Raw genomic sequence first — 12911 nt, 5'->3', positions numbered from 1 at the left:
AGTTCTTGCTAATGGAAAAAAGGGAGGGTTGAATGTAGGTGCTGTTCTTATTTTGCCCGAGGGATTCGAATTAGCGCCGCCCGATCGTATTTCCCCTGAGTTAAAAGAAAAGATAGGAAATCTTGCTTTTCAGAGTTATCGTCCCGATAAAAAAAACATTCTTGTGATAGGCCCTGTTCCCGGTAAGAAATATAGTGAAATTGTCTTTCCCATTCTTTCCCCTGATCCTGCTACGAAGAAAGATGCTCATTTCTTAAAATATCCCATATATGTAGGGGGAAACCGAGGAAGAGGACAGATCTATCCTGATGGTAGCAAGAGTAACAATACAGTCTATAATGCTACGTCAACAGGTATAGTAAGAAAAATACTACGTAAAGAAAAGGGGGGGTATGAAATATCCATAGTTGATGCATCAGATGGACGCCAAGTGATTGATATTATACCTCCCGGACCAGAACTTCTTGTTTCAGAGGGGGAATCCATCAAGCTTGATCAACCATTAACAAGCAATCCTAATGTGGGAGGTTTTGGTCAGGGGGACGCAGAAATCGTGCTTCAGGATCCATTACGTGTCCAAGGCCTTTTGTTCTTCTTCGCATCCGTTATTTTGGCACAAGTTTTTTTGGTTCTCAAAAAGAAACAGTTTGAAAAGGTTCAATTGTACGAAATGAATTTCTAGGTCCCGGGATTTCTTACCATCAAGTTGGTAAAAAGCCTCGATTTATTGGCAATTGCTAGAATTATCTATGATCTATTTTGGAAATCCTTTTTTTGTTTAGACTGCTTTTTGTTTATGAGATGTCTGGAATTCCTTATTTATATCCCATGCAAAAGAAGAGAATCCAAGGCAAAGGCGAGAACAATAAAATTAAAATCTTCTTCCTTTTCGGAGGGATTGCAGGTCTTCTTAATCGTCTATTCGGCACAAGAAAAAGGCTTTTTCTTGTGCCGATTCTTCTTGTATCAAAATAAGAATCCTTTTTCTTCCTAATTCGTCAAAGATTACTATTTCTTCTTTATTCGGGTCTGTCTCTTGGACCTCTTTTTCTTTTGCTTAGGTTTAGCCGAGGTAGTGGACAAACAGAGGGGAAGAAAATATGGCGGGGGAAAAATTTCTTGTGATTGTGAGCAAATTGCTTGGCTTGTTTAATTAAGTTCAACTTCAAATTTACAGAAATTTTGCAAAAAAAAAGTAAACTCTTCCATTGAAGGTTTTTTTTATTTTTAGGCTAGTTGAATAGTTTTGATTAAGGTTTTATTAGTTTATTACTCGAAACTAAATCAAGGATTTTCAGGATACTTCCTTCGTGGAATAAGATATTGGATCCTCGAGTGATCTCTTTTTCTTGTTGCTTCATAAGAGTGAATCGAATAGATTCAATTCGCGTTATAAGAGTAAAAATTCCGCGGGTCCTTTCCGCTCTAATCAGATAAAGGGGGGTAAGGACCCGCTAAGCTCCTACTTTTTCATGTTTACAATCTGGTCCCTCCGATTACTATAGAGATGAACCCAATCCAGAATATGAACCATAAAAGAAAACACCTACTAAACCAATCACAGCAATACCAGCTACAGTACCTATCAGCCAAAGAGGAATTCTTCCAGTAGTATCGGCCATTTCCCCTACTTTCCTCCACATTTTATCAATTGGTCATGCTAGAGACAAAAACAGTCATGGGTAGTTATAAGGATGGTATCCTTCCAAATGGGATAAGAGAATTCTTATTAGTCTCTTTCTTTCTCTCAATTGAAGAAGTAATTGGAAAATAAAACAGCAAGTACAAAAATGAGTAATAAACCCCAGTATAGACTGGTACGATTCAATTCAACATTTTGTTCATTCGGGTTTGATTGTGTCATAGTTCTATAGTTGGAATTTGTTTTATCGTTGGATGAACTGCATTGCTGATATTGATCCCAAGAAAAAAACAGTAGGTACAGCTAGTCCGTGAATAGCCAGCCATCGCACTGTAAAAATAGGATAGGTTCGATCTATGGTCATTGAGGGCCTCCTAAAAGGATCTACTAAATTCATCGAGTTGTTCTAAAGAATCAAAACGGTCGGTTATTAACGGAATTCCTTGTCGGCTTTCCGTGAAATACTCGTTTGGCCTAGGACTTCCAAACACGTCATAAGCTAAACCCGTACTGACAAATAACCAACCCGCAATGAATAGGGAAGGTATAGTAATGCTATGAATAACCCAGTATCGAATACTGGTAATAATATCAGCAAAAGAACGTTCTCCCGTGCTTCCAGACATGCTGAACTCCCAAAATTTTTGTACATTCAAAAAAGGAATTGATTCCGTAAAAGATGGGATCGACCAGTAAATAGAAAATTACTGATATTTCATCCTTGTGAGATTGTCAATTTTGTACCAAAGGTGTATTTTGAGTATACCGAATTAGTATAGCTATCCTTCCTATGGCACAGCAATCTGGTTTTGCCTGGTTCCGAAACATAATTACTTTTTTATTTTTTTTGTCTATAGGTAAGCTATATGTTATTCAAGGCATCAATAGAAAACCCCATTTTTGTAGGTTCTACTTACTTTTCATTGGCTTCGGAATATATAGAGTAATTCGGAATAGCAGCCAAAATCTTGGGAAAATCTAAGTTAATGATCAATAGGTTTGGATAAATAATTTAGGAAGGATATTCTCATACTGACACAATACAAGGACAAGTATATGTGAAATCTATCCTTTCATAATTCGTAATTCATCCTTGTATTGTTTGTTGGATTAGGTCTAACTTTCTTGACCAAACTGCGAGCGCGGAACTTTACGAGATGAAATAGGGAAAGACAGAAGATAGAATAGAACTTAAAAGGATAATTGAAGTGACTCGTCTTCGAATCTACTTTGGTTGGAGTTCGAAAAAGGAATAAAAATAAAGTAAATTCAAGGAAGAGCTTTCTTTTTTTTTTTAACAGCCCCTTGGCAGGTCGTGGAATGCTTTTGTTCTCCTCTTATTCCATATGGAATACAATCAGTTAAAATAAGAAGGAATAGGGGAATATTCGATCGTTCACTCCAAAACGAGGGTCCTATTGAAAAAGAAATTATCCAAAATAGAAAGAAGTTTTTTTTTCAAATTCAATTGTTTATTTATCTCTTATTCAAAAATTTCCCTGAAAATTGAATGAAAAAATGAAATTCAATGGGGTTAGATGATCTAGTTCTTAATATTATTACTTTACTCAATTGACAAATTCCACAACAAATCTCTTGATTCGGAATTAGGGACTCATGTATCATCTGATGAATCCACTTTCTTTTACACTTCTGTATCTTACTCTACCTTGTTTTTTAGTATTATCTAAAATAACTGATGAATTCTGAATTTTCCATAACTTAGGTAAATGCTTTACCAACATATGTAGTGTAGTAAAAAAAAATAAATGGAATTTAACTCTTTCATGCTTACTTTAACTAGTTATTTTGGTTTTCTACTGGCTGCTTTAACTATAACCCCAGCTCTATTTATTGGCTTGAACAAGATACGCCTTATTTGAATTGACTGAATAATTATAATTCAGAAAAGAAAAATCTTTCTTTGGGATTCCTGGCATTCTACGACTCTTTTCCAGACTAATTAGGAATTCTTTTCTTGGTCATTGAGATTCGTGGATAATTTAGAGTACTATTTAGGGATAGATCGTACCTCTTTTTTTATCCCCTCGAACAAATCGAAATGATTGAAGTTTTTCTATTTGGAATCGTCTTAGGCCTAATTCCTATTACTTTAGCGGGATTATTCGTGACTGCGTATTTGCAATACAGGCGTGGGGATCAGTTGGATCTTTGATTGAGTCATTTTTTTTTGATTGACCTCCTCCAGACCAGAGAGGAGGTCAAATTGAAATTGGAGTTACAATTCAATTTTGTTAAGTTATTTTACTCTGCTTCGACATAAAATAGATGGAATCACGCTCTGTAGGATTTGAACCTACGACATCGGGTTTTGGAGACCCGCGTTCTACCGAACTGAACTAAGAGCGCTTTCATTCATTCAAAAAGAAAATCTTTTTCTATTCCTAATGTATCTCACGTACGTATAGTCTCCACAAATTCAAGTTATACCCACTTTACTTTAATTGATCTCGTCGCTACTGCCTATAAAGAAGAAAGAAGTAATAGGTAGGGATGACAGGATTTGAACCTGTGACATTTTGTACCCAAAACAAACGCGCTACCAAGCTGCGCTACATCCCTTTTCCAAATTAAATTGTTGTACAATGCCATTGTACACAATTCCTGTCTTCTTTTCCACATCATAATTTTCTTCTTCTTTCTATTTTCTTCTTCTTTCTTTCTCTATCTATATATAGAACCCTCGTGTCATTTCTTCTTTTTGGTCTCATATAATTAAGGAATTATATACATATAAAATCCAATATAATTTCGCCTATAAAAGAAGGATTACTTTTCCTTGCTAATATATAGGAAGAAGGGGTCATCTTTTTCTTTTTTAGGGATAGGAAAATTTCGTCGATATGGTTCATTTTATATATAGCATAACAATCTTGGGCAAGAGTTTATGATCATATATGTATTCCAACAAGGAAGGAGGATTTTCAATGCGGGATATAAAAACATATCTCTCTGTAGCACCCGTGCTAAGTACTCTATGGTTTGGTGCTTTAGCAGGTTTATTGATAGAAATTAATCGTTTATTCCCAGATGCTTTGTCATTCCCTTTTTTTTAATTCTAGTTATTGCTATGGGAGGGATAGATTTCTTCGTGATATGACAAAATTTGATCCTTTTCAATCTTTTTTTAGTATCGGAAGGAAAAAGAAAGAAAAGATGGATTGGGTTGAACCTCAGAGTCATTAAAAATTTTGTAAACCCCATTTTTGAAAATAGAAATTCAATTTAAAGGGGTACCCAAGCTAAATAAGGCCTCAGAAATCAGAGCATAGAAAAGGTGGGGCTGGCTAATTAAATGAAAGGATTTCGAACCAAAATCTTTGCTAATTCGACAAGGATTGTATTCTTTAATTATTTCTCTATTTTTTATTACTTAATTTAAGAATAAAAAAAAATTATTCTAATGAATTTTATTCTTCTTCTTCGGATTCAAAATAGAAGAATAAAAGAATAAGTAGAAGAATTAAGTTAAGTCAATCCAAAAAGAAAAGGAGGTTCATGGCCAAGGGAAAAGATGTTAGAATCAGAGTTATTTTGGAATGCATCAGTTGTGTTCGAAAAGGTGCCAATGAGGAATCGACGGGGATTTCTAGATATAGTACTCAAAAGAATCGCCACAATACACCCGGACAATTAGAATTCAAAAAATTTTGTCGTTATTGTCGCAAGCATACGACTCATCACGAAATAAAGAAATAGGAACATCGTGTGTTCGATCTTTCCAAACAACAGAAAGAGTAAGAACTTCATATTTAATATATAAAGAAAACATAGTATAGAATACAAAATACAAATCAACTCATCTGATTTCCGGTAGATATTATTTCATATGTATAGAGGGTATTCATATACTATAATATGAATCAAATAAGATATGGATCAAAGAAAAACTACTTCTTCTGGATCCTAAATTAATAAAATAAAGAAGTGAATTTTCAAATTTTCAAATTTTAAATAAGGAATAAATCATGTATACATCTAAACAACCTTTTCTTAAATCTAAGCAACCCTTTAGTAAATCCAAGCAAACTTTTAATAAATCCAAGCAACCCTTTCGTAAATCCAAGCAAACTTTTCGTAAATTCAAGCAACCTTTTCGTAAATCTAAACAACCTTTTCGTAGGCGTCCCCGGATTGGCCCGGGAGATCGAATTGATTATAGAAACATGAGTTTAATTAATAGATTTATTAGTGAACAAGGAAAAATATTATCGAGACGAATAAATAGATTAACCTTGAAACAACAACGATTAATTACTCTTGCTATAAAACAGGCTCGTATTTTATCTTTCTTACCGTTTCGTAACTATGAGAACGAAAAGCAATTTCAAGCCCAGTCAATTTCAATAATTACAGGTTCTAGACCCAGAAAAAATAGACATATTCCTCAATTAACGCAAAAGTACAATTCCAATCGAAACTTAAGAAACAACAACCAAAATTTAAGAAACAACAACCGGAACTTAAGTTCCGATTGTTGATGTTTTATTCGAATTCGAAAGGGCCAGACCTATATATATTATAAAGAAAGTAATCCAGCTCGTTGATTCCTACCACTTAATCTTAATTTATTGTATCTTCCCGGAGAGGGAACTCCGGGAATTCATCTTTTATTATTCCAGTATATTACTTTATTTATACCTTTAATTGATGATCTTTATTTTATTGGAAATCGTGTAAAGATTATTTGGATTTGATACAGCTACTTGTGCAAGCATTTTACGATTAAGAATCAATTTCTTCTTGTACAGGTTGTGTATTAATTTACTATAACTATCGAATACTTTATATACCCGCGTTGCTGCGTTTATCCGAGTGATCCACAAACGACGAAAATCCCTCTTTTGCCTACCTCTATCTCGATGAGAGGAAACAAAAGCTCTTTTTACCTGTTGGGTAATCATTCGATTAAGTCTTAAATGAGCCCCTCTAAAGTTTGAGGCAAATGAACGCATTTTTGTTCGTCGTCTCCGGGCTATATATCCTCGCGGAACTCTGGTCATTGAATCAAATTAACCTTAATGAATAACTAATGATTTCTCTTCTTTTAGCCACCCTTTTTCTCATTAATAACAAAACTAATTATTCCGATATATAAAATATTAATTCCAATGGCTTTTGCTATAGTAACCTTCCCAACCACGATTTTTTATTCCACTCCGTTCAGTTATTTCTATACGAAATAACAAATTCATTCTAATAATACTAAAAAAAATAGTGGGTTCCATCGTTTCTATGGTTCCCTTTTAAACGGTGAGGCCCTCTCTATACACCGGAGCCCTTTCTTTCATCAAAAGGTATTGCGAACTTGTATAGTCCACATTCTTTGGCTCTACCTATCCATTATAGAGTAAATAGCTCTTTTCACAATAAGAGTTATCCATACAGTGACGGTATTTAATTATGAAAGTTGGCTAAGTAGCTGACCCTGTTAGTCCGTTCTTTTAAGATAAAGGAGCATAAGCCTTTTTCTTTTTATTACTATTTCCTCCGCTTAATGGATAACCATTTGCTACCAATGGGAGAATTGCTTCTTATTTCCAATTTAGATAATTGGATTTGCACCAAAGGAAACCATAAATTCCATATACCATAGAAATCTAGGATAGAGAAGCTATATCCTATTCATTGGTACTAATCATGGATACTTCAATTTTTTTTATATTTGTTTGAAGTCATGATCTGAACGAGTCGCACATACACCCTAGCACATGTTCCTCGACGCTGAGGGCATCCTTTAAGCGCGGCCGTTTTTCGAGCATTTCGTATTGGCTGTCTTGCGTTTCTAATAAGTTGTTTAACCGTCGGCATGTTGTATGTATATAGAAAAAAATGGATTGGTTTAGATCCATCTTAACCTGATGATTGCTCATCATGAAGTCTTTCTATTTTCTATTAAATCGAGGAAAACACGAATTTAGCTGTGAAATAACTTTACAAGAAATCCGGACACTACCAATCCTTAAACATTTCTGGAAACCACACTGGATCAGTATCGCAGTGCTTGTCAATCATTTCATCCCCTACAATATCGACAAGTCCATAAGCTTTGGCTTCGTCTGCTGACATAAAAACATCCCTTTCCATGTCTTCGGATACAACCCAAAAAGGCTTGCCTGTTCTTACTGCATAAACCCTTGTGATCATTTCGCGAACTTTGTGTAACTCTTCTACTTCTAGTAAAAATTCTGGTGTCCTTGCCCGATAATAAGCACTAGCAGGTTGGTGAAGCATAATCCTCGCGTGAGGGAATGCTATACGCTTGGTGGGTTCTCCTCCAAGCAGAATGAAGGACGCCATGGAGGCGGCTATTCCGAGGCATATTGTATATATATCTGGTGTCACCGTTTGCATCGTATCAAAAATAGCCATTCCTGAGATTAGCCACCCGCCTGGGGAGTTTATAAACAAAAAAATATCACTAATTCCATCTTCTATACTCAGATATACCATGAGACCTGTAATATGATTCGTGATCTCGCAACGAATCTCTTGACCTAAAAAAAGTGTCCTTTCTCGATACATAACATTGTATAAGTCAACCCAAGTCGCTTCTTCATCTCCAGGAATCCGGTAAGGTACTTTTGGAACACCAATGGGCATATTAGATTAATATTATTAAATTTAAGTAAGAAAACCACACTTTAATATGGAAACGTAAGAATGGAACAGAAAGAAAGAATCCGCAGTTTATTGTCTTAATTTTTATTCTTATTCTATATGAATACTATAGATTCTATTAATACGTAGATTGAAAGGTTATACATATAAGGAATGTAAGACAGATTGAATAAAGAAAAAGGAATGGGTGATTCGAATGCTAAACAAAGAGGGGTAGCGATCTATTCTTCGTTTTTTCCAAATTGGCCAAGTTACCCATTGCATATTGGCACTTATCGAGTATAGAATAGATCTGCTTCTCTTTCTTCTTATGAACAGAATTGGCTTCTTATTTTTAATGGAATGAAATAAATATTCGCGCTTTCTGACACAGAATCCCCTAGAAGGGTTAGGTACATAGGATATGGATAGTCTTTTTCAATGCGATAAAATAAAGCGACATCGTGTCTATTTTTCTTTGCTAAAGGGGTATTTCCATGGGTTTGCCTTGGTATCGTGTTCATACTGTCGTATTGAATGATCCGGGTCGATTGCTTGCGGTGCATATAATGCACACAGCTCTAGTTTCTGGTTGGGCTGGCTCAATGGCTTTATACGAATTAGCAGTTTTTGATCCCTCTGATCCTGTTCTGGATCCAATGTGGAGACAAGGTATGTTCGTAATTCCCTTCATGACTCGTTTAGGAATAACGGATTCGTGGGGTGGTTGGAGTATTTCAGGAGGAACTGTAACAAATCCGGGTATTTGGAGTTATGAAGGTGTGGCAGGTACGCATATTGTGTTTTCTGGCTTGTGTTTCTTGGCAGCGATCTGGCATTGGGTATATTGGGACCTAGAAATATTCTCTGATGAGCGGACGGGAAAACCCTCTTTGGATTTGCCCAAGATCTTTGGAATTCATTTATTTCTTGCAGGGGTGGCTTGCTTTGGCTTTGGGGCATTTCATGTAACGGGTTTGTATGGTCCTGGGATATGGGTATCCGATCCTTATGGACTAACTGGAAAAGTACAAGCTGTAAATCCAGCGTGGGGTGCAGAAGGTTTTGATCCTTTTGTTCCGGGGGGAATAGCTTCTCATCATATTGCTGCGGGTACATTGGGTATATTAGCGGGCTTATTCCATCTTAGTGTCCGTCCGCCTCAACGTCTATATAAAGGATTACGTATGGGCAATATTGAAACTGTACTTTCCAGTAGTATCGCTGCTGTTTTTTTTGCAGCTTTCGTAGTTGCTGGAACTATGTGGTATGGGTCAGCAACGACCCCAATCGAATTATTTGGGCCTACTCGTTATCAGTGGGATCAGGGATACTTTCAGCAAGAAATATATCGAAGAGTTAGCAATGGTTTAGCCGAAAATCTTAGTTTATCAGAAGCTTGGTCTAAAATTCCCGAAAAATTAGCCTTTTATGATTATATTGGTAATAATCCGGCAAAAGGGGGATTATTCAGAGCAGGCTCAATGGACAATGGGGATGGAATAGCTGTTGGATGGTTAGGACATCCCGTCTTTAGAGATAAAGAAGGACGTGAGCTTTTTGTACGCCGTATGCCTACTTTTTTTGAAACATTTCCGGTTGTTTTGGTAGATGAGGAGGGAATTGTTAGAGCAGACGTTCCTTTTAGAAGAGCAGAATCCAAATATAGTGTTGAACAAGTAGGTGTAACGGTGGAGTTCTATGGTGGCGAACTTAATGGAGTAAGTTATTCTGATCCTGCTACTGTAAAAAAATATGCGAGGCGTTCTCAATTAGGGGAAATTTTTGAATTAGACCGGGCTACTTTGAAATCTGATGGTGTTTTTCGCAGCAGTCCAAGGGGTTGGTTCACTTTTGGTCATGCTACCTTTGCTTTGCTCTTCTTTTTCGGACACATTTGGCATGGCGCTAGAACATTGTTCCGAGATGTTTTTGCTGGTATTGATCCAGATTTGGATGCTCAAGTGGAATTTGGAACATTCCAAAAAGTGGGAGATCCAACTACAAGGAAACAGGCAGTCTGATACACATTGTTATAGTATCTTTCACCTCTCTTTTTTGATTTGACATGGGAAACATCTCCCATCCTTTCTTTGACTCTTTTTCTTTCTTTATATGGGAAATTCTCCCAAATGACAAATGAATAGGTGTGGAAGTTATAATTGTAAATAAACCAGGATCGAATCTATGGAAGCATTGGTTTATACGTTCCTTTTAGTTTCGACTTTAGGGATAATTTTTTTCGCTATCTTCTTCCGAGAACCACCTAAGGTTCCACCAACTCCAACTAAAAGAATAAAATAATTTCATTTAAGTAAGAAGTCCCCCTATCTGGGAGACTTCTTACTTAAATTAGTCTCCGTGTTCTTCGAATGGATCTCTTAATTGTTGAGAGGGTTGCCCAAACGCGGTATATAAGGCATACCCAGTAAAGCTTACAAGTAAACCAGATATGGAGATGGCGACTAAAGTTGCTGTTTCCATTTTTATAGAATTTCAAGATTACAATGGATCTACGAAAAGATCGTGTATTTACAACTACAACGGAATAGTATACAAAGTCAACACCAATGATTAAATAGAATTTATGGCTACACAAACCGTTGAAGATAGTTCTAAACCTAGGCCAAAACGAACTGGTGCAGGTAGTTTACTGAAACCCTTGAATTCGGAATATGGGAAAGTCGCCCCGGGTTGGGGGACTACTCCTTTTATGGGGATCGCAATGGCTTTATTCGCTATATTCCTATCTATCATTTTAGAAATTTATAATTCTTCCGTTTTACTGGACGGAATTTTAACCAATTAGGTTTCTACTAACTAAAACTAGGAAGTCAGAGTTTTTCCATCCAAAAAAGCCTTTCTAGTTTAAGATCTACATTTCTAGATATTATGGTAGTTCGACCGCGGAATTTTTTTGTTTCGGTATCTCTGGAATATGAGTGTGTGACTTGTTAGAATTGATCCTATTGATAATACATAGAAAGGGCCTGTTATCTCTATCAAGATGATTCTAATTCGTCAGATATTATTTATTCTAGTATCTGGAACACGAAATAGATAGAGTGGATCAAAAAAAAATGGAACTATGATTCATACTCACTATTAAGACCTCGCAACCAGACTGAAAAATTCAAGTAGTTCTTAAATAAAAATAAAAAAGAAATTTTCTTCCTTCCAATTTTGTTTGCCCAAAAGACAACTTTTTTTCTCTCGATTTTGTCGAGTCATTACACTGATTCAATAAATGATTATCAAGCGGTTCTTATTCGAAGAACCCTTGCCTTTTGTTTAGCTTGAGACTAAATCATCGTGGCTCTAGTATGAATCTAAGGTTTTAATTGAACTGATTCATAGGATCTCAACAAGATAATTTCTATATTACGCATAAAAAAACAAATCCTTTATAGGGAAGAGAAAAGTCAAGAAGCCTCTAATGACCAACATAAGGGAAAGGAAGAAAGAAAGACGCGCCAACTTGAGATTTTTTGGCATTATCATCACAAAGAAGATATTCCGGATTTTTCTTATTTGATATCTTCAAGGCAAATCGACCCAATTCAGTGGCTGATGAAGTTTTGAACCTTTTTCTAATATTCGTTGAAAATTTTTGTGTTTCTGCTTGAGCCGTACGAGATGAAATTTTCATATACGGCTCTTAGAGGGGGACTCGGGTTAGTTACCTATCTCAATAAAGTATATGATTGGTTTGAGGAACGTCTTGAGATTCAGGCAATTGCAGATGATATAACTAGTAAATATGTTCCTCCCCATGTCAACATATTTTATTGTTTAGGGGGAATTACACTTACTTGTTTTCTAGTACAAGTCGCTACCGGTTTTGCTATGACTTTTTACTACCGACCAACCGTTACAGAGGCTTTTTCCTCGGTTCAATACATAATGACCGAGGCCAACTTTGGTTGGTTAATCCGATCAGTTCATCGATGGTCAGCAAGTATGATGGTTTTAATGATGATCCTGCATGTATTTCGTGTGTATCTCACAGGGGGATTTAAAAAACCCCGTGAATTAACTTGGGTCACAGGTGTGGTTTTGGCTGTTTTGACTGCATCATTTGGTGTAACTGGTTATTCTTTGCCTTGGGATCAAATTGGCTATTGGGCAGTCAAAATTGTGACAGGTGTACCTGACGCCATTCCGGTAATAGGATCGCCTTTAGTGGAGTTATTACGCGGAAGTGCTAGTGTGGGCCAATCCACTTTGACTCGTTTTTATAGTTTACATACCTTTGTACTGCCTCTGCTTACTGCCGTATTTATGTTAATGCACTTTCCAATGATACGTAAGCAAGGTATTTCGGGTCCTTTATAGGGAAGGCATATCATAGAGAATTATAATTATCATATATCATATCGGGTAGGTTTTGGTATTTCATTGCTACAAGCATGGGTTATTGTAAAATAACACATGTCATTTGGATACTTCTCTTCAACTCCAAAGTATTTTTATACAATACAAATAGTTGAAGTTAATTTTACGAAAGAAAAAAGGCGGATTATGGGAGTGTGTGACTTGAATTATTGATTTGGCCATGCAGATAAAGAATTGGATCTGCCACATTAGAATTCACAACCAAAGGTGTCTCCGCATCCAATCAACATGTAAGTCCCCTACCTAGGAAGGA

General features: G+C 36.2%; 2 non-coding genes across 2 annotated transcripts; both read right to left on the bottom strand.

Moving 5' to 3' along the window:
* Window positions 1-3938: 3938 nt before the first annotated feature.
* TRNAW-CCA (transfer RNA tryptophan (anticodon CCA)) lies at window positions 3939-4012 on the bottom strand. Its single transcript has one exon. It is a non-coding gene; the product is annotated as a tRNA-Trp (tRNA).
* Window positions 4013-4151: 139 nt separating this feature from the next.
* On the bottom strand, window positions 4152-4225 carry TRNAP-UGG (transfer RNA proline (anticodon UGG)). The gene has a single exon. It is a non-coding gene; the product is annotated as a tRNA-Pro (tRNA).
* Between the last annotated feature and the right edge of the window lie 8686 nt (window positions 4226-12911).

The sequence above is a fragment of the Aegilops tauschii genome, unplaced genomic scaffold (assembly GCF_002575655.3).
Source record: "Aegilops tauschii subsp. strangulata cultivar AL8/78 unplaced genomic scaffold, Aet v6.0 ptg001330l_obj, whole genome shotgun sequence".
Classification (NCBI taxonomy): Eukaryota; Viridiplantae; Streptophyta; class Magnoliopsida; order Poales; family Poaceae; genus Aegilops; species Aegilops tauschii.
This window is presented reverse-complemented; position numbering and strand designations above follow the sequence as displayed.